The 23603-nt window shown below is 35.1% G+C and overlaps 1 long non-coding RNA gene across 1 annotated transcript; it reads right to left on the bottom strand.

The window, feature by feature from the left end:
• Nucleotides 1-21695: 21695 nt before the first annotated feature.
• On the bottom strand, nucleotides 21696-22777 carry LOC128546856 (uncharacterized). The gene is made up of 3 exons (XR_008366184.1): nucleotides 22689-22777; nucleotides 22252-22399; nucleotides 21696-21846 (listed from the first exon to the last, which is right to left on the bottom strand). It is a non-coding gene; the product is annotated as an uncharacterized LOC128546856 (long non-coding RNA).
• Nucleotides 22778-23603: the final 826 nt, after the last annotated feature.

Here is a 23603-nt window from a genome sequence, read left to right as displayed (position 1 = left end):
GTAGGTCTTAAAATAGAAAAACCTTGTGACCTCTCTAGAGGCCATACCCTTGAATGGATCTTCATGAAAATTGGTCAGAATGTTCACCTTGATGATATCTAGATCAAGTTTGAAACTGAGTCACGTGCCTTAAAAAACTAGGTCAGTAGGTCAAATAATAGAAAAACCTTGTGACCTCTCTAGAGACCATATTTTTCAATAGATCTTCACAAAAATTGGTCAGAATTTTTGTCTTGATAATGTCTAGGTCAAGTTTAAAACTGGGTCACATGAGCTCAAAAACTAGGTCACTATGTCAAATAATAGAAAAAACGACGTCATACTCAAAACTGGGTCATGTGGGAACAGGTGAGCGATTCAGGACCATCATGGTCCTCTTGTTTTTTTTTATGTTTAGGTCAGCTTTTCTCATAAACTATCAAAGCTATTGCTTTCAAACTTGCAACACTTATTCACCATCAAAAGCTGACTCTGTACAGCAAGAAACATAACTCAATCCTGATTTTTGCAAGAATTATGGCCCCTTTTGGACTTGGAAAATATCAGATTTCTTGGTTAAGTTTTGTGTTTAGGTAAATTTTTCTCCTAAATCATCAACGCTATTGTTTTGAAACTTGCAACACTTGTTCACCATCAAATGTTGATTCTGTACAGCAAGAAACATAACTCCATCCTGCTTTTTGCGAGAATTATGGCCCCTTTTGGACTTAGAAAATATCACATTTCTTGGTTAAGTTTTATGTTTAGGTCAACTTTTCTCCTTTATGGTCAAAGCTATTGCTTTAAAACTTGGAGCATTTAGTCGCTATTAAAAGCACTGTGCAGCAGATACTGTAACACTGCATTGCTTTTTGCGAGAATTATGGCCCCTTTTGGACTTAAAAATATCAGATTATTTGGTTAAGTTTGGCATTTAGGTTTAACTTTTCTCCTTTACGGTCAAAGCCATTGCTTTAAATCTTGAGCAATTAGTTGCCATTAAAAGCTGACACTACACAGCAAGAACCGTGATTCTCTAATGCATTTGGCAAAAATTATTGCCCTTTTTGGACTTAGGAAATCATGGGTAGATCAATATTTCTATTATACAGAGACAAAAAAATCAGATGAGCATCTGCACCCACAAGGCGGTGCTGTTGTTTAAATTAATTTGAATTGAGAAAGTTAACATTCTTACGTTAAATCTCACACTTAAACTTGTAAAAATGGTTTTTCTCTACTTTAGGCTTACACTGGATCAAAAAGAGATTGTGGAGTGTGATGTGAGCTGTGTTGAGATACAATTGTTGATGAAGAGTTGCAGTTAGTTCAACAACATGGTAAGCATAATTATTTTTGCAGTGTATATTTTTATGCCCCCCGGCACCTGCTGATGCGGGAGGCATATAGTGATTGTCCTGTCCGTCCATTCGTTCGTTTGTCCGGCTGTACGAGGTCAGCCGAATGGGACCGTTTCATCTAGTGTCAATACCCCTTACTAGAATGACTTGATACTAATGCAGATGTAACCTGTGACCATTCCTAATCTTCAGACATCACCTGACCTCAGTTTGACCTTGACCTTGAACTTGCCCTTGTTTTGGACTTAGGTTGCTTTTTATCGACAAGGATGCCACCGGGGGCATCAAACGTTTAGCGTTCAGCAGCTTCTTGTTTTAACCTAGCATGCATTTTGTAAAGAAATGCGCCATTGTGCACACATTTTAATGTACACTGTCATTACTTGCTCTTTGGGCAAAGGGGAATTAAAAAAATGGATATAAAGTCAATTTTTTGGGTAAACTGCATGATTTGGAAGTATTCCAACAGGAAAAGGCCTGTAAACTCTACCATAGATAAAGAGTATGGCCTGTGAATTTTATGGTAACCGTATTTAAATACAAGTCATGAGTTATGTAGGCATAGATATTTTAATACGTCAGAATTATGTAGGCATAGGTATCATAGATGAATAAATTAATATCAAAACTTTAGTTACTGATCATAAAATTCACATTAATTTTGAGAACTTAGAAATTATTTAATATAATTAGGGTTATCCCCAGGCTAGGTCAGCTTGAGCATTACACAGCTAAAATATCTTAAGCACCTTGCTATAAAATTTCCAATACATATTATGTCTGAATCTTATCACCTGAAAACATAAACTGCCATTTTTGCCTAAAAAGTTCTTTCCGATTCCAGGCATACGCAAATAGGGAAGAAACATGTACAACAAGGAAATTCACGTTAGCATATGCTGTTGGTGAACATGTTGGAAATGCTGTACGGGTGCCAGTGTAGACAAAAAATGTAAAGCCGAAAGGTCTGAGACTTACAAAATCTTTTAAAGTGCCTTTTCATGAAATATCTTTTTATTTTTAGCTTGACTATTTGAAGAATAAGTAGAGCTATCCTACTCACCATAGTATCGGCGTCTGCATCTTACCTTGGTTAAGTTTGTTGTACCAGTCCACATTTTGACAAAACTTTTTGAAATAAAGCTTTTAAACTTTGAACACTTGTGTACCATCACCATGTCCAGTTTTAGGCAAGAGTATATAACTCCATCAAGGATTTTGCCTGAATTATGGCCCTTTTAACTTTAAAATTTTGGTGAAGTTTTTCGTACCAGTTCATATCTGGTGTAAACTATTTGACATATGGCTTTGAATTGTTTATCACTCGTTTATCATAACAGTCTCTTTTTGTAAGCAAGAGCACATACATTTTTCATACAAGTCCATGTTTTGTCGAAACTATTTGACATGTAGCTATGAAACTTTGAATGCTTATTTTCGTCATGATTTAGAGTGGTGGAACCTATGCTCGCGGTATTCCTATGCTCGCGGTATTTCGATAAATATGCTCTCTGCAGAAGCACTAATAAAAATATTTCATCATGCTATGTTCAACACCGACCAGTGGTGAAATGCCTTTACAACAAACGTAGCGATAGCCGCGCGTGCCGCTCACGTGACGGATACAGCAGCCGATACATTTTACGCAATCTGTATCCGTCGCACAAATCTCACACATATATGTCAAAATCACTAAACTAAAGTTAGTTTTTTAGAAATCATGCATTACATTCAGATATAAGATAGATTTAAGAGCAAGATGTGATGAATGTGACGCCTGGCTACACTACGAGTGCCTTTCGAACCATGAAAAGATCGATGTTGATCTTAGTATTTTGACAAAGTCCAAATGGTTCTTTCTGAGGTGTAGGGAGGAGTAAATTTCCTACACACAAAAGAAGTGTAGAAAACATTAGCGAGTTAATCACTGTCGTTGTTTGAATCTTTAATACTTGAACATTCTGTTTTTAAACAACATTATTATACGTTTTAAGCTTTGTTCTAATAGTGACTCCATTTCGGAAAGGGAAATATACACATAGAGGCACATACTAAATTTTATCCCCATTTATTTTGTTTTTCACATAATAAATGAGTAATGTTCTAAATATTATATTCGCATATGCTTGTTTGTTCATTTTTAGCCTGCTGATTTTTTTTCGTCCTTAGTTTAATCGATATTACATACCGCCAGCATAGGTTCCCTTCAGGGCGAATTTTCACCTTTTCACGTATGCCGTGTCGATAGCTCACGAGACGACTAAGTCACGTGATGACGCACATCGACAATATGTTTTGATAAAAGGAGGATAACTTTATGTTTTTGTATAGGCAAATCGAAATAATATTTTTTTCTTGCTTCTTAAAAAGATTATATATGTACAAAATACCGCGAGCATAGGTTCCACCACTCTACATCTGTAGGTAAGAGTACATAACTCGTCAAGTATTTTGGCTGAATTATGACCCTTTTTGGTTCGGTTTTTGTACAAGTCCATGTTAATAAAAACTATTTGAACTTTGAATACTTGCTCGTATCTGTAGGCAGGTTAGCATAACTCTGTCAACTATTCTGGCTGAATTATTGCCCTTTTTAGCTTAAATTTCAGAAGAAAAAGTAGAGCTTTTGCACTCACTCTGGCGTAGTTAAGGTTTTTGATAAAGCCAAATATCTCTGTTACTATCAAAGCTTTTAACAATGAAACTTAAAAAATAGTTATTTTCTATCAAAGTTTACACTAGGAGAAACAATCCCCATAACTCTGATTTGAATTTTGACAGAGTTATGTCCCTTTATGACTTAGATTATTTGGTTAAAGTTTGCTAAAGTTTTTACTGGCAAAGCTCTAATTAAATAGAGTCTAGCACCAAGAAAAGTCGAGCGTGCTGTCTTATTGACAGCTCTTGTTAGCTCACCTGTCACAAAGTGACAATGTGAGCTATTGTGACCACTTGATGTCCACTCGTCCGTCGTCTGTCAACAATTTCTAAAAAAATCTTCTTCTTGAAAACCACTGGGCAGAATTACACCAAATTTCACAGGAATGATCCTTGGGTGGCCCCCTTTCAAAATTATTCAAAGAATTGAATTCCATGCAGAACTCTGGTTGCCATGGCAACCGAAAGGAAAAAATTAAAAAACAATTTTGGTCCAATCTTACTGAAAAATGGTCACACTGTTACCCTCAATAAAATCTTATAAGAATTCAATATTGGGTCATCTGGGGTCAAAAACTAAGTCACCAGGTCAAATCGAAAGAAAAGCTTGTTTACACTCTAGAGGTCACAATTTTGGCCCAATCTTACTGAAAAGTGGTCAGAATGTTACTCAGAATGGGTCATCTGGGGTCAAAAACTAGGTCACCAGATCAAATCAAAGGAAAAGCTTGTTAACACTCTCGAGGTCACAATTTTGGCTCAATTTTAATTAAACTTGGTCAGAATGTTACCCTTAATAAAATCTTTAATGAGTTTGGTATCGGGTCATCTGGGGCTAAAAACTAGGTCACCAGGTCAAATCAAATGAAAAGTTTTTTAACACTCTAGAGGTCACAATTTTGGCCTAATTTTAATGAAACTTGGTCAGAATGTTACCCTCAATAAAATCTTGGACTATTGCGATATTAAGTCATCTGGGGTCAAAAAGTAGGTCACTGGGTAAAATCAAAGGAAAAGCTTGTTAAAACTGTAGAGGCCACCTTTATGACTATGTCTTCATGTATCTTGGTCGGAATCTTGATAGTCTCAAGGTCCAGTTTTAATCTGGGTTATGTAGGATCAAAAACTAGGTCACCAGGTCAAATCAAATGAAAAGCTAGTTAACACTGTAGAGGCCACATTTATGACCATATCTGGAAGAAACTTAGTCAGAATGTTGAACTTTATTATCTATAGGTCAAGTTCAAATCTGGGTCAGTTTGGGTCAAAAACTAGGTCACTAGGTCAAATCAAAGGAAAAGCTTGTTAACACTAGAGGCCACATTTATGACTGTATCTTATGAAACTTAGCCAGAATGTTAATCTTGGTGATCTTTAGGACAAGTTCAAATCTGGGTTATGTTGGGTCAAAAACTAGGTCACCGGGTCAAATCCAAGGAAAAGCTAGTAACACTTTTGAGACAACATTTATGACCATGTCTTAAGGCCTTTATTTTTTATTTTTTGGTTTACGAACCGCCAGGATGACACATGGTCGTAGGAGGAGGAAAAAAAATAAAATAAATAAAAATACAGTCAGAATTTTTTTTCTCCGTAGGAAACAGACCTTTGAAAGGAATATGGGTAAATTCTACGTAACATCACACAGGCTGCATGTTATAATCTTCTTTCCCATATTTGCTGCTTTTTCATTCAAAAAATCTGTGACGTTGGTTATATTTGATTGAAAATGAGCCTTGGGGCTTGTCATAGCTGCTTGAGAAAAAAATTTGTCTTTGTATTTTTGTAAAATTACATTAATATACAGCTGGGCATTTAGCTGTAACATTTTTCTTGAAAGGACTATACTATACATAAAAACTATTCTCACATACTAAATGAGTGGAGACATAGCAGTCATATGTTAAACACTGAAATTAATACCTTGTGTTAAAACAACAGCTGGGAAGAATCTTATTCCTCATATTTGAAGAACACTGTTTGTCAAATCTTACACCCAGGGATATGATTTTACGCTCAGCAGCTATCAAGCATCTTGGCTGATTATGGACCCAACAACTATGACAACATACACTGCACTGTGCCTAGTAAGCATCCAATTATGTTTTTAAGTGTTAGGAATAGGAAGTTTCTAGCCATCTGGTAAACAGACACCTAGCCTTTCCTCTTTAAATATGGTTTTCTTGGCATTTGTTAATTTATTTTATGAATAGGCTTAATGTAATGCAACAGTTCATCTTTGCCATGATCTTTGAAAATTCTGTCAGTCAATATTTGTCTTGGCATATCTACTGCACAACAACATTGGAAAAGACAGTAATTGCATCAAATCAACAATAATCTGATGTTAATCTTTAACGTACAATAATTTCAATAAAAAATACGTAATTCATAATTTATAAACAAACAGGTTACCGGACGCCAAAAAGCCCTAGTGGACAGGCTAAGCGTATGTTACCGATCTAGGATCACGAAATCTTGTGTGGAGGTTGATCATGACCAACAGATGAACCTTATTGATTTTGAGGTCAATAGGTCAAAGGTCAAGCTCACATTGAACCAGGCCAGAACATTAAAACTTTTGTTTACAGTGAGCAAATAATTTCTGTTCCTTGTGCAATTACTGAATGCATCAAGATGGGCATTTCATGTTTGATGAGCTCTTTTTAGGTGTATTTTTACATACCTGTACCTGATAAGGATTTTTTTGTGGACTTTGAATATTTTTTTTGTGGACTTAGATTTGTTTTTTGAAGTTTTCCTTTTGTTGTTCCAGTCCTTGGGCTACAACAGTCAAGTTCTTTAAATTTTGCTTCCATCCTATGATGTAACCCTCCTGGCGTATTTTGCCCCGCTTGGTGGAGCTCTTGTTTTTATTGTTGTAATACTTAAACTGTCTTAAAATAAGTTTCTTTCTGTATATATTTTTCGCATTTTCAAAAGCATTTTCATATTATATGAGCCCGCCCGCTTAACTCAATAGGTTGAGCGCAGATAGATCTATGGATTTCGGGGGCATAATATGTAAAACATTGATGTCTTTTACCAAATTATTATGGAAAACATATTAAGTAGGTAAAAGACATCAATGTCTTCTACCTCCAATTCATGTAGGGAAGTTGGCAGTTACTTGCAGAGATCAGGTTTGAACTGGTACAGAATCAATGGCAGGAACACAGGTTAGGTTATCGGTCTGCATTATAACTGAAATATTTTTGAAGAAATGGTGTTAAACCTAAAACAAACAAATCATTCTTATGAATAATTAATTGTCGCAGTTAACTGAAATGAGTTATATGCATGTTGCAATAAATTGCTAAAATGTACGTGCACCTGCCTACAACCTTGAATATGTTGCTATATCTGGTGAAATTTAGTTTCTCTTACATGATTGTAAGTATTATAACCAGGATACTACTTTATTAATGGATTTATTATAATTTATAATGATTCAAAGTCAAACTTGATTCAGTTTTCTATATATTTTATTCATCATCTTAAAATACTAAGTCCACATTGCTAATATTAATAATTCCAAAGATGTATTTCTAATGTCTGACTTAACCTGCTACTGAACTTGTACTAACTTTTGCTAACTAAAGATTTGTTTCTCTCAGCTCCCTTTCTCTCAGATAAGACACACCCCTTATTCCTCTCTTACAATCAACATTCACTTCCTGCCCTAACTCCCTAATTACATTAATTAACAGCTATCATTCATTGGTCACTTTACCTTACACACAAACTCACACTAAAAGTCTTGTCAATCACATATGTCTCATTTACCCCCTATCAGGTTCCCACATTGATAAGTCTTTGACTACTAATTTGGCATCACTATACAAGCTAGAGGTCTGTCTGCAACCCTTTTGATATATCAAACTGAAACTGATATAATTATACATCAGTGTACTTAAATAATACTTATTCACTAACACATGGTGAGGAGACCTGTACATAATTAATTTGCAGACTTTATATGATTATGAAATATGAGTTATTATGAAATATAGTTTCATAATTTTCTCTCTGTTATAGTATTGTGAATATTTTGTGCTTCTTTCAGGATATGTGATTTCTTCTTACCAACACAGTGGACTGAAGACAACCCTACTACATGAACCACTTTGAATTCTGCTTTCCAAATGAAATATAGAACTAAATGCAGTTCATTTAACGGAGTGGAGTCCAGCAATAATGTTTTGATTACCAGCAGTTCTAATAAGTGATCTACTCAGCCAGCAAACAGGAGATATGAACATTCAGTTGTAAGCCATTGTGAGTGGTTGTATGTGGATTTTTAGAAGATTTGAACAGCCGGTTATGAAGAAATGCATGGTTTTTTGAGTGGACATCAATATTCAGTTAAAACCAGTGTATGGATTTTTGAGCAAATTATAATTGTTTATTATCAGAATGATATTTCTGGGGTGTTACGAAATCACTTGTAACTTTGACATTCGGAGAACAGAGACTATATTAATAGTGCAGTTAGTGGATTATCAAAATACATGAGAAATTGTACCGTTTTCTGTTTGTTTTTGATGACTGGAGTAGAAAACACACAATAACAGTTGACAGTGAATTTTTTATTAAAAAATCAAACGATGTAGACAGAAAATTTAAAACTTTTAAGAAAGTGGCTTTTTGTGTGAAAGTCTAAAGAACAAGAAATTTACAGTCAAGTACAAATATCAACAGAGGGGTGAGTTACACATACTTTCTATGCAGGAAATGCAGATAATCTGTAATTATTAAAGCTAGTGTTGACATTTCAACACATTACTTACTACTTAAGTTTGCACAACTTTTTTTGTGCATTAAACTGGAATAACTGCAGTTCCTGTATATATAGAAGTGCTTATTGTTCTGTTTTTAGGTCAATGCATGATGTTTTTTAGCTCACCAGAGCATAAAGTGCTCAAGGTGAGCTATTGTGACCGGTCATTGTCTGGCGTCCGTCAACATTTGCCTTGTGAACACTCTACAGGCCACATTTGTGACCTAATCTTTATGAAACTTGATCAGATGTTAGTCTTGTTGATCTCTAGGTCAAGTTCGAAACTGGGTCATGTAGGTTAAAAAACTAGATCAGTAAAGGAATAGCTTGTGAACACTGTAGAGACCACATTTCTGACCCAATCTTTATGAAACTTTGTCAGAATATTAGTGTTGATGATTTCTAGGTCAATTTTGAAACTTGGTGATGTGGGGTCAAAAGCTAGGTCACTAGCAGTGTTTTAGAAATCCCATGTCCAGAGCCCGGGGACTACCAGAAAATTCTGTCGGGCTATTAAATTTTTGCAGAGTGTGCCCGCCAGGCTACTTTGAAACTCCATAGCGCGTAGCCCGGAAATCAATAATTTGGTCTTCAAACATAAATTTAATAGTTGTCTTTAATCCCCTTGTTTATCGAGAGATACAAGCCCGAGGCTTTAATTATCTTACCACCTACTGTCACAATCAGCAAACAATTAACCTTTAATTGTACCCACAGGCAAATGTTAACACATACATGTGCACGCGAGATTTTAGACTGATCCACTAGCGTCAAAGTCGCTGATCGGTATTGTTTACAACAATATGCAAACCAGTCTTAAAATTACGTCATTTTACCGCCACCTGCCAAAGTGTACATTCGATTTCACTGACCTCAATATTTATTGAGTGATAAGAAAGAAGACATTTGATTTTGAGGCAGTTTAGTGCTTACACTGAGTTTATGCTTTTCAATTTAAATACCTGCCTAAAATGCAAAAAATCGACCTTGATTTAGCAAAAAAAAAAAAAGTTCATATTTCGGACAAGTGAATACACTGTGCTAAGAAACTGAGAGACCTTATGTACGCGGTTATAGTCCTTTTATTAAAGTAGACATTATAAGATGTTTAGAATCAGACAGAATTATGTCAACTTTAAATAATTTTGAGAAAAATTGTAAACTTTAAATAATTTTGAGATAAATTACAATTCATACATCTAAGGAATTTGCAAGTTTATAAAAATTGTTGCATGTTGCAACAATTATCAGGAGAAGATTTCTCATTTTAAATACTTGTAGTTTTATCTTTTAAAATGAAAATGAAGGAGAAAAATGAGTAATGATAATTGCTATGAAAACAGAAATGGTCGTTGCCATATAAACTTAAATTTAATCAAACTTGCACAAAACTTGTGTCACCATAAGATCTCGGTTCCTTTTTTGAACCGGCAGATCCCATAATGGGTTTCAGAGTTATGGCCCCTGAAAGGGCCAAAATTAGCTATTTTGACCTTGTCTGCGCAATAGCAGCTTCATTTGTGATTTGATTTTAACCAAACTTGCATACAACTTGTATCACCACAATATCTTGGTTCCTTTCTTGAACTGGCCAGATTCCATTATTGGTTCCAGAGTTCTGGCCCCTGATAGGGCCAGGATTAGCTATTTTGACCTTGTCTGACAAGAGCAGCTTCTTTTATGATTTGAATTTAATCAAACTTGCACAAAAACTTGTGTCACCATAAGATCTTGGTTCCTTTCTTGAACTGGCCAGATCCCATAATGGGTTCCAGAGTTATGGCCCCTGAAAGGGCAAAAATTAGCTATTTTGACTTTGTCTGCACAATAGGAGCTTCATTTATGATTTGATTTTAACCAAATTTGCACACAGCTTGTATCACTATAAGATCTCGATTGCTCTTTATACGCCCTAAGAGATGTATTATGTTATCGCCTCGGTGTCTGTCTGTCTGTCTGTCTGTTGGTTAGCAATTTGCCTTCCGCTATGTAACTCTTGAACCCCTTGAAGGATTTCAAAGAAACCTGACACAAATGTTCACCTCATTGAAACGATGTTTCGGATGGCTCACTTCAAGGTCAAGGTCACACTTAGGGGTCAAAGGTCGTATTACTTTGTTTTATGTGTATATTGCTCTGCATTTATGTTGCATTGCAGTGCTCTTGTTTTTATTTGGCAGATCCTTCTTTTGTTCACTTACAATAAATTTTTTTAATTACTTCCCTTTTATGTTACTATAAATAGCTTATTTTACCTGAGTTATTAGATTGGGGTATGTCGTTGGTCGGGCGGATGGGCGGGCGGCGTCGTCAAACTGGTGTTTCCGGTCAATAACTTTTGTTTCGGTAAAGATATTTGAATAAAACTTGGTATGTATGTAGCTTATATCAAGACAAAGGCTGGGATTGATTTTGGGGTTTCTGGGGTCAAGGTCAAGGTCACTGTTACTTAAAATAGAAAAAGGGTTTCCAGTCAATAACTTTTGTTTCGGTAAAGATTTTTGAATAAAACTTGGTATGTATGTAGCTTATATCAAGATAAAGGCTGGGATTGATTTTGGGGTTTCTGGGGTCAAGGTCAAGGTCACTGTTACTTAAAATAGAAAAAGGGTTTCCGGTCAATAACTTAACTTAGGAATGAGATATCATGATGAAACTTGGTGTATAGAAAACTTATATAAAGTTGTAGCTTGGGATTGATTTGGGGGTTTCTGGGATCAAGGTCAAGGTCATTGTTACTAAAAATAGGGTTAGGGTTAGGGTTGTGCTTTAAAGTGGTGCACTGTGATTCAGTATACTTTTTTATTCTTATGAAAAGTGTTGAAAACCTGGTTTCGTGGCATTGTTGCGTTTCTTGTTTATAATTGGCCATAGGGAAAAACCGAGACCACTTTCCTGTGGTACAACATGGATGGTACCTCCAATTTATAGGTGTATTTTGACATATCTGTACCTTTAAGAAAATTTCAACTATATTTTCTCATGATTCTTTTGATTGATCTTGATTATGATTTTTTGACCTTCTAGCCCTTAAGTGCAACGATGACAGGTGAGTGATATAGGGCCATTATGGCCCTCTTGTTTAGATATTTTCATTTGGTAAGTATCATCTTTAAAACTAATGCTGTTGTTTTCATCTGTTTTCAGATCATGTGTTGTTTTCTGTTGTTTTTTTTATCGCGTATTTCTGTATTTTTCATTTGATAAGTATTATCTTTAAAACTAATGTTGTTGTTTTATCTTGTTGTTTTTCCGATATTTTTATTATGTATGTATCATCTTTAAAACTAATGCAGTATTCTGTTATTTTTCAGATCGCATGTTGTTTTCTGTTGTTTTTTGATCGCGTATTTCTGTATTTTTCATTTAGTAACTATGATTTTTTAAAACTAATGCTGTTGTTTTATCTTGTTGTTTTTTCCTATATTATGCCCCCGAAGGGAGGCATATTAGTTTTCAACTGTCAGTCCGTTAGTTAGTTCGTTCGTTCGTTAGTCACAACGTTAACTTTTTGCATGAAGGCACTTTACTCGCGAACCACTGCACCCAGGACCTTCAAACTTCACATGCTGATAGTACTTATTGAGTACACCACCCCTACTGACTTTGGGGTCACCAGGTCAAAGGTCAAGGTCACAGGGGCTAACGTTAACTTTTTGCATGAAGGCACTTTACTCGCGAACCACTGCACCCAGGACCTTCAAACTTCACATGCTGATAGTACTTATTGAGTACACCGCCCCTACTGACCTTGGGGTCACCAGGTCAAAGGTCAAGGTCACAGGGGCCAACGTTAACTTTTTGCATGAAGGCACTTTACTCGCGAACCACTGCACCCAGGACCTTCAAGCTTCACATGCTGATAGTACTTACTGAGTACACCACCCCTACTGACTTTGGGGTCACCAGGTCAAAGGTCAAGGTCACAGGGGCCAACGTTAACTTTTTGCATGAAGGCACAACTTGCAAACCACTGCACCCAGGACCTTCAAACTTCACATGCTGATAGTACTTATATGAGTACACCACCCCTACTGACTTTGGGGTCACCAGGTCAAAGGTCAAGGTCACAGGGACCAACGTTAACTTTTTGCATGAAGGCACTTTACTCGCGAACCACTGCACCCAGGACCTTCAAACTTCACGTGCTGATAGTACTTATTGAATACACCACTCCTACTGACTTTGGGGTCACCAGGTCAAAGGTCAAGGTCACAGTGGCCAATGTTAACTTTTTGCATGAAGGCACTACTCGCACACCACTGTAACCAGGACCTTCAAACTTCACATGCTGATAGTACTTATTGAGTACACCACCCCTACTGACTTTGGGGTCACCAGGTCAAAGGTCAAGGTGCTGTGGGGGCATTTGTCACCATTAGTGACAGCTCTTGTTTTCATTATGTATGTATCATCTTTAAAACTAATGCAGTTTTCTGTTGTTTTTCAGATCGCGTGATGTTTTCTGTTGTTTTTTGATCGCGTATTTCTGTATTTTTCATTTAGTAACTATGATATTTTAAAACTAATGCTGTTGTTTTAACTTGTTGTTTTTTCCTATATTTTTATAATGTATGTATCATCTTTAAAACTAATGCAGTTTTCTGTTCTTTTTCAGATTGCGTGTTGTTTTCTGTTGTTTTTGATTGCGTATTTCTGTATTTTTCATTAAGTAACTATCATATTTAAAACTAATGCTGTTGTTTTATCTTGTTGTTTTTCCAATATTTTCATTATGTATGTATCATCTTTAAAACTTACACAGTTTTCTGTTGTTTTCCAGATCGCGTGTTGTATTCTGTTTTGTTAGATTGCGGTTTTCAGTATTTTTCATTTGATACATATGTATCCGTATGTTCATCGTACTTATGACTTGTTTTCAAGGCTAAAGCAGTTTCTTCAAGTTTGGCAATGTGAAACAATGATTGTGTTGAGTTTGAATTTCAAAGTACTTAATATATCAACATTATATATTGCAAGTTTTATTTCTCAAAAAAGGAGAAAAATATCCAGAAGAAACTGAAAGGGATTTGCGCCCCTTGCCTCTTGAGCTTTTTTTTATTATCGGGCAAGAAACAATTTTTTCAGCTTGATCATTTTTAAAACCAGTGCTGTTGTTTTCTTTTGTTTTTAATTAGATAAGTATCATCTTTAAAACTAATGTTGTTGTTTTATCTTGTTGTTTTTCCGATATTTTCCATATGTATGTATCATCTTTAAAACTAATGCAGTTTTTTGTTGTTTTACAAATCGCGTGTTGTTTTCTGTTGTTTTTTGATCGCGTATTTCTGTGTTTTTAGCTCGACTATACGAAGTGTAAGGAGAGCTATCCTACTTGACCCGGTGTCGGCGTCTTTTCGCGTCCCCATCTTGGTTAACTTGGTTAAAGTTTTTTTACACTTTCTCTTTTTTCAACTTATCTCTGTAATTATGCCCCCCTTCGAAGAAGGAGGGGTATATTGTTTTGTAGATGTCGGTCGGTCGGTCAGAATGTAGACCAATCCGTTTCCTGATGATAACTCAAGAACGCTTGGGCCTAGGATCATGAAAGTTGATAGGAAGGTTGGTCATCACCAGCAGATGACTCCTATTGATTTTGAGGTCTGTATGTTAAAGGTCAAGGTCACAGTGACCCTGAATAATGAAACGGTTTCCGGATGATAACTCAAGAACACTTGGGCCTAGGATCATGAAAGTTGATAGGGAGGTTGGTCATGACCAGCAGATGACCCCTATTGATTTTGAGGTCAGTACGTTAAAGGTCAAGGTCACAGTGACCCTGAAGAGTTAAACGTTTTCCGGATGATAACTCAAGAACACTTAGGCCTAGGGTCACGAAAGTTTATAGGGAGGTTGGTCATGACCAGCAGATGACCCCTATTGATTTTGAGGTCAGTATGTCAAAGGTCAAGGTCACAGTGACCAGGAACAGTAAAATGGTTTTCGGGCAATAACTCAAGAACACTTGGGCCTAGTATCAAGAAAATTGATAGATAGGTTGGCCATGACCAGCAGATGACCCCTATTGATTTTGAGGTCATAAGGTCAAAGGTCAAGGTCACATTGGCCAGGAACATTTAAACAGTTTCTGATCTTCTTGTCCAAAACCATAGGGCCTAGGGCTTTGATATTTGGTATGTAGCAAAATCTAGTGGTCCTCTACCAAGATTGTTCAGATTATTTCCCTGGGGTAAAATATGGCCCCACCCCGGGGGTCACATGGTTTATATAGACTTATATAGGGAAAATTTTTGAAAAACCTCTTGTCCAAAACCACAGGGCCTAGGGCTTTGATATTTTGTATATGACATCATCTAGTGGTCCTCTACTAAGATTGTTCAAATTATTCCCCTAGGGTCAAATATGGCTCCGCCCTGGGGGTCACATGGTTTACATAGACTTATTAGGGAAAAACTTTGAAAATCTTTTTGTCCAAACCACAAAGACTATGGCTTTGATATTTTGTAATGTAGCATCATCTAGTGGTTCTCTGCCAAGTTTGTTCAAATTATCCCTCTAGGGTCAAATATGCCCCGCCCCAGGGGTCGGTCACATGGTTCATATAGACTTATATAGGGAAAAACTTAGAATCTTCATGTCCATAACTAACATCATTCAAATTTGGACCACATGTATAGTTGAGTGGTAAGATGAACCTTGTCATGAGTTGACCTTGATCTTGACCTAGTGACCTACTTTCACATTTCTGTAGCTACAACTTTCAAATTTGGACCACATGCATAGGTTTGTGTAAGGAAACAAACTTTGACCTTGTTATTGACCTAGTGACCTACTTTCACATTTTTGAAGGTGCAGACTTCAAATTTGGACCACATGCATAGTTTTTTATGCCCCCCTTAGAAGAAGGAGGGGTATATTGTTTTGCAGATGTTGGTCGGTCTGTCGGTCGGTCGGAATGTAGACCAATCCGTTTCCGGATGATAACTCAAGAACGCTTGGGCCTAGGATCATGGAAGTTGATAGGAAGGTTGGTCATCACCAGCAGATGACCCCTATTGATTTTGAGGTCTGTATGTTAAAGGTCAAGGTCACAGTGACCCTGAATAGTAAAACGGTTTCCGGATGATAACTCAAGAACACTTGGGCCTAGGATCATGAAAGTTGATAGGGAGGTTGGTCATGACCAGCAGATGACCCCTATTGATTTTGAGGTCAGTACGTTAAAGGTCAAGGTCACAGTGACCCTGAAGAGTTAAACGGTTTCCGGATGATAACTCAAGAACACTTAGGCCTAGGGTCACGAAAGTTTATAGGGAGGTTGGTCATGACCAGCAGATGACCCCTATTGATTTTGAGGTCAGTATGTCAAAGGTCAAGGTCACAGTGACCAGGAACAGTAAAATGGTTTTCGGGCAATAACTCAAGAACACTTGGGCCTAGTATCAAGAAAATTGATAGATAGGTTGGCCATGACCAGCAGATGACCCCTATTGATTTTGAGGTCATTAGGTCAAAGGTCAAGGTCACATTGGCCAGGAACATTTAAACAGTTTCTGATCTTCTTGTCCAAAACCATAGGGCCTAGGGCTTTGATATTTGGTATGTAGCAAAATCTAGTGGTCCTCTACCAAGATTGTTCAGATTATTTCCCTGGGGTAAAATATGGCCCCACCCCGGGGGTCACATGGTTTATATAGACTTATATAGGGAAATTTTTGAAAAACCTCTTGTCCAAAACCACAGGGCCTAGGGCTTTGATATTTTGTATATGACACCATCTAGTGGTCCTCTACTAAGATTGTTCAAATTATTCCCCTAGGGTCAAATATGGCTCCGCCCTGGGGGTCACATGGTTTACATAGACTTATTAGGGAAAAACTTTGAAAATCTTTTTGTCCAAACCACAAAGACTATGGCTTTGATATTTTGTAATGTAGCATCATCTAGTGGTTCTCTGCCAAGTTTGTTCAAATTATCCCTCTAGGGTCAAATATGCCCCGCCCCAGGGGTCGGTCACATGGTTCATATAGACTTATATAGGGAAAAACTTAGAATCTTCATGTCCATAACTAACATCATTCAAATTTGGACCACATGTATAGTTGAGTGGCAAGATGAACCTTGTCATGAGTTGACCTTGATCTTGACCTAGTGACCTACTTTCACATTTCTGTAGCTACAACTTTCAAATTTGGACCACATGCATAGGTTTGTGTATGGAAACGAACTTTGACCTTGTTATTGACCTAGTGACTTACTTTCACATTTTAGAAGGTGCAGACTTCAAATTTGGACCACATGCATAGTTTTTTGTTCCAAAATAAAATTTGACCTTGATTTTGACCTAGTGACCTACTTTCACATTTTTAAAGGTGCAGACTTCAAATTTGGACCACATGCATAGTTTTTTGTTCCAAAAAAAAATTTGAACTTGATTTTGACCTAGTGACCTACTTTCACATTTCTCAAGCTACAGCCTTCAAATTTGAACCACAAGCATAGTTTTGTGTACTGAAATGAACTTTGATCTTGAGATTGACCTAGTGACCTACGTTCACATTTCTGAAGGTACAGGCTTCAAATTTGGACCACTTGCATAGTTTTGTGTTCCGAAATAAAATTTGATTTTGATTTTGACCTAGTGACCTATTTTCACATTTCTCAAGCTACAGCCTTCAAATTTGAACCACATGCATAGTTTTGTGTACCAAAATGAACTTTGATCTTGAGATTTACCTGGTGACCTACTTTCACATTTCTCAAGCTACAGGCTTCAAATTTGGACCACATGCATATTTTTGTGATCTCAATTGAAATTTGACATTGATTTTTACCTACTTTCACATTTCTCTAGCTGCAGCCTCCAAATTTGAAGCACATGCATAGTTCTGTCTACCGAAATGAACTTTGACCTTGAAATTGATCTAGTGACCTACTTCCACATTTCTCAAGCCACAGCTTTCAAATTTGGACCACATACACATTGTTTTGTACCGAAATGAAAACTGACCTTGATTTTGACCTTGACCTAGTCTTGAAATTTGGAACATACAAAAATGGCTCAATGGATGGCACCAAGATCACTGTGTAATCTCTTGTTAGGTTAATAGGTTAAAGGTCAAGGTCAGATTAAACCAGAATGGTAGAACTTTTGTTTACAGTGAGCATATAATTTCTGTTCCTTGTGCATTTACTGAATGCATCAAGGGGGGCATTTCGTGTTCGACAAGCTCTTGTTACTTGATGGATTTGATTCAAACTTGAAATACTTATTCCTCATCATCATCCACATCATCTGACAGAAGGGCCATAACTCTGGCACCAATATTTCATGAATTATCCCCCCTTTTAACTTAGATTTTTAGGTTAAAGTTTTGATGCACTTTCACTCTACCTCTCTTATTACTAAATGGATTTGATTCAAACTTAAAATAGTTGTTCAACATCATCACCTACATCATATGACACAAAGTGCATAACTCTGGCACCATTTTTTCATGAATTATTCCCCCTTTTTACTTAGAATTTCAGGTTAAAGTTTTTGTGCACTTTCACTCTACCTCTGTTATTACTGAATGGATTTGATTCAAACTTAAAATAGTTGTTAAGCATCATCACCCACATCATATGACACAAGATGCATAACTCTGGCACAATTTTTCATGAATTATTCCCCTTTTTACTTAGAATTTCAGGTTAAAGTTTTATGCACTTTCACTCTATCTCTGTTATTACTGAATGGATCTGATTCAAACTTAAACATTTGTTCAACATCATTACCCTTATCATATGACACAAGGTGCATAAGTCTGGGACCAATTTTTCATGAATTATTTCCCCTTTTTACTTAGAACTTTAGGTTAAAGTTTTGATGCACTTTCACTCTGTCTCTGTTATTACTGAATGGATTTAATTCAAACTTAAAACAGTTGTTCAACATCATCACCCACACCATATGATGCAAGGTGCATAACTCTGGCACCAAATTTTCATTAATTATTCCCCCTTTTTACTTAGAATTTTAGGTTAAAGTTTTGATGCACTTTCACTCTGTCTCTTGTTAATACTGAATGGATTTGATTCAAACTTAAAATAGTTGTTCAGCATCATCACCCACACCATATGACACAAGGTGCATAACTCTGGCACCAATATTTAATGAATTATGCCCCTTTTTGCTTAGGATATACTTATATAGTGTTTTGATACATTTTATCTTTACCTCTCTTATTATTTTCAGTTGATATTTTTGACATAGACTCAGATATTTTCATTATGTATGTATCATCTTTAATGCAGTTTTCTGTTGTTTTTCAGATCGCGTGTTGTTTTCTGTTGTTTTTTCAATCGCTTATTTCTGTATTTTTCATTTAGTAACTATGATATTTAAAACTAATGCTGTTGTTTTATCTTGTTGTTTTTCCTATACTTTCATTATGTATGTATCATCTTTAAAACTAATGCAGTTTTCTGTTGTTTTTCAGATTGCGTGTTGTTTTCTATTGTTTTTTCAATCGCGTATTTCTGTATTTTTCATTAAGAAACTATCATTTTTAAAACTAATGCTGTTGTTTTATCTTGTTGTTTTTTCCAGTATTTTCATTATGTATGTATCATCTTTAAAACTAATGCAGTTTTCTGTTGTTTTTCAGTTCGTGTGTTGTTTTCTGTTGTTTTTGATTGCGTATTTCTGTATTTTTCATTAAGTAACTATCATATTTAAAACTAATGCTGTTGTTTTATCTTGTTGTTTTTCCAATATTTTCATTATGTATGTATCATCTTTAAAACTTACACAGTTTTCTGTTGTTTTCCAGATCACGTGTTGTTTTCTGTTGTTTTCAGTATTTTTCATTTGATGTATATGTATCCGTATGTTCATCATACTTATGACTTGTTTTCAAGGCTAAAGCAGTTTCTTCAAATTTGGCAATGTGAAACAATGATTGTGTTGAGTTTGAATTTCAAAGTACTTAATATATCAACATTATATATTGCAAGTTTTATGTCTCAGAAAAGGAGAAAAATATCCAGAAGAAACTGAAAGGGATTTGTGCCCCTTGCCTCTTGAATTTTTTTATGTTATCGGGCAAGAAACAATTTTTTCAGCTTGTTCATTTTTAAAACCAGTGTTGTTTTCTTTTGTTTTTAATTAGATAAGTATCATCTTTAAAACTAATGTTGTTGTTTTATCTTGTTTTTCCGAGATTTTCATTATATATGTATCATCTTTAAAACTAATGCAGTCTTCTGTTGTTTTTCAAATCGCATGTTGTTTTCTGTTGTTTTTTGATCGCGTATTTCTGTATTTTTCATTTAGTAACTATGATATTTAAAACTAATGCTGTTGTTTTATCTTGTTGTTTTTCTTATACTTTCATGATGTATATATCATCTTTAAAACTAATGCAGTTTTCTGTTGTTTTTCAGGTTGCGTGTTGTTTCCTGTTGTTTTTTCAATCGCGTATTTCTGTATTATTCATTAAGAAACTGTCATCTTTAAAACTAATGCTGTTGTTTTATCTTGTTGTTTTTTCCGATATTTTCATTATGTATGTATCATCTTTAAAACTAATGCAGTTTTCTGTTCTTTTTCAGATTGCGTGTTGTTTTCTGTTGTATTTTTGATCGCGTATTTCTGTATTTTTCATTAAGTAACTATCATATTTAAAACTAATGCTGTTGTTTTATCTTGTTGTTTTCCAATATTTTCATAATGTATGTATTATCTTTAAAACTTACACAGTTTTCTGTTGTTTTCCAGATCACGTGTTGTTTTCTGTTGTTTTATTAGATTGCCGTTTTCAGTATTTTTCATTTGATACATATTTATCCATATGTTCATCGTACTTATGACTTGTTTTCAAGGCTAAAGCAGTTTCTTTAAATTTGGCAATGTGAAACAATGATTGTGTTGAGTTTGAATTTCAAAGTACTTAATATATCAACATTATATATTGCCAGATTTATTTCTCAAAAAAAGGAGAAAAATATCCAGAAGAAACTGAAAGGGATTTGCACCCCTTGCCTCTTGAGCTTTTTTTTATTAACGGGCAAGAAACAATTTTATCAGCTTGTTCAGTTTTAAAAGCAGTGCTGTTGTTTTCTTTTGTTTTTAATTAGATAAGTTTCATCTTTAAAACTAATGTTGTTGTTTTGTCTTGTTGTTTTTCCGATATTTTCCATATGTTTGTATCATCTTTAAAACTAATGCAGTTTTCTGTTGTTTTTCAAATCGTGTGTTGTTTTCTGTTGTTTTTTTATCGTGTATTTCTGTATTTTTCATATAGTAACTATGATATTTAAAACTAATGCTGTTGTTTTATCTTGTTGTTTTTCCTATACTTTCATTATGTATGTATCATCTTTAAAACTAATGCAGTTTTCTGTTGTTTTTCAGATCACGTGTTGTTTTCTGTTGTTTTTTCAATCGCGTATTTCTGTATTTTTCTTTAAGAAACTACCATCCTTAAAACTAATGCTGTTGTTTTATCTTGTTGTTTTTTCCGATACCCGGCTGTAGTATGTCCATGGATTCCATGGATTTCAGCATGGTCTGTTGTCCATGGAGTATTGGAACACATATCCATGGACAAAAACTGTGTATCCCTGGATAAAAATCCATGCCTGTCCAGGGACAGTGGCCATGGACAATGTCCATGGCATCCATGGCCAGTGTCCAGGGCATATCCATGGACAGTGGCCATGCCATCCATGGACATTGTCCAGTGTCTAAGCCATCCATGGATGGTGTCCATGCCATCCGTGGACTGGGTCCATGCCATCCAAGGACCTGTCATCATGCAGCACTTCTTAGCCTAACCTAGCAATTGTGGCTTGAACTTCCTACCGTAACGGTGCATTTGTTCAAATCTACATATCAGACAAGTGGAAGTCTGGTAAAGAATGATAAATATTCACTTAGCTTTAACTAAAAAATTAAACTAAAAGATATATTAAATATAAAAATGATTTAATAGAAAGTTATGAATACAATTAACAATATCATTTTTGGAGTTATGTTGGCTCAATATAGGTGGCACTAGAATGTCTCTTATAGCTTTGCTAAAACCATCACCAGGGTCAGGAATCTCATTCCAGCCATTTCTGAAATTGATATAAACAATGTATATTAATAATTGCAATTAAAATGTTTAGACAATACAATATTACCTATGTGAAATGAAAACTCTAAATCCAGAATTAATTTGCAGTTACCATTTAAATGTTGTATCAAAACCAATTACTTTATAACTGGACACTGAAATGAAAATAAGAGCACAGTCTGTGGGTACTATCCCTTATCTCAGTAAATGCTTATTAATAATGATGACAGACAAGCTTAAAAAGAAATTTTAGAATTTCGTACTGACAAAAAATTAATGTCCTAAAATGTTGATGGAATTATCAGCCTGTCAGTGAAACTTTATCCCCAACAAGATAGATTAATACATCATCAACCTTTTATAGAAATAAATATACTAGTGTAAGTGTTTGCAAATATTTACTTACAGTTTAGTGTTTGATGGGGTCTCTGTCTGTGATCTTATTTCATTCTGTAGCATAGTCACTTAAATCATCAAATATCTCTGATTACATCATTTCATTCATACATGTTGAAGACAATGCTTCTATTAACTAAATATGTACACTCTTGTATCTGCAAAGTAAAATTATAACATAATGTTTAGACTTCTTGTAAGCCAAAGTGATTGTAGAACTAATTACAAGAAATGAATAATAGAAAACTGCAAGAACTATATGCATTAAATAAACTGTTGCTACAGAAGCATAATTATGTATCATTCACATATACCTTAAAAAATACCTGTAACCAGGTGAAAGTTTAAGCCGCTGAGATGAATAAAGTTCCTGCTTCAGTCTTTATTTTAGTTCTATGATATATAGATCTAAATTATATTTTAGTTCAGAAAGTTTATTGTTCTTACCTGATATCTCTCTAAAAGCATTTTAGAATTTCAAGGTACAAAATTATTTAGCTCCATTCCATTTTGCCTCCAACATCTAGAACAAAGCACTTCCTGTTTACATTCAAATTTTTGTATTCATGCGCAATATTCCTTGGTACAGTATAGTTACTGAAGGGAATATCTGGAATGTTCTTAAAATATATATACAGTTCATGAGAATTTTTCCATTTATTTGCTCACAGAATCTGCAAAGATCACAGAAAAAAATAAAAAAAGTATTGGGATTATTTCTTGGGGCTACATGTGTAAAACGGCTTCAGAAGCCTGCATTTCCATTGGTCTTTATCTTGGTCAGAATCTCCAGATGTTATCAGCTATCTGTGTGTGTTCATTTATACAACAGTACACATTGAACAGCAGTGTATTAACTGGCTGTAAAAGCTAGATAATTAATCACTGCCTGGATTATCAAATGCATAGACTAATTCAGTTTATAATATGCTGAGTTTACATATATGAGCATAATTTCATAACAATCTCTTTGACTATATGACATTTAATCCTTATGAACTACTGTATTTTTTTGGTGCCATTGTTTGAGATGTTCAATAACAAAGTGAAAGAAATAAATAGCTTATATAGTGGGATATATTTTCAATGATGTATGATATCTTGTTATATCAAATGTCAAGATGAATTAATAAAATGATATAATTCTAATTTACATTTTTTTTAATATGCAAAATGAAAACATTTTATTTAGTTACATTCCTTGTTTCATTTCAATTAATTTGAATACCTATATGACCATAAAACTAAGGATAGTAATGAATTAATAATTTTTTTTTAAAAAATCCCATTTTTTCGACTTAGAACTTTTTCTGCCTTATTCATCAGAGAATTTCTAAGTGTGAACAGAAAAGCTGACCATGG

Source organism: Mercenaria mercenaria, chromosome 11, assembly GCF_021730395.1.
Source record: "Mercenaria mercenaria strain notata chromosome 11, MADL_Memer_1, whole genome shotgun sequence".
Taxonomy (NCBI): Eukaryota; Metazoa; Mollusca; class Bivalvia; order Venerida; family Veneridae; genus Mercenaria; species Mercenaria mercenaria.
Note: the sequence above shows the minus strand (reverse complement) of the source record. Positions and strands in the feature narration are given on the sequence as shown.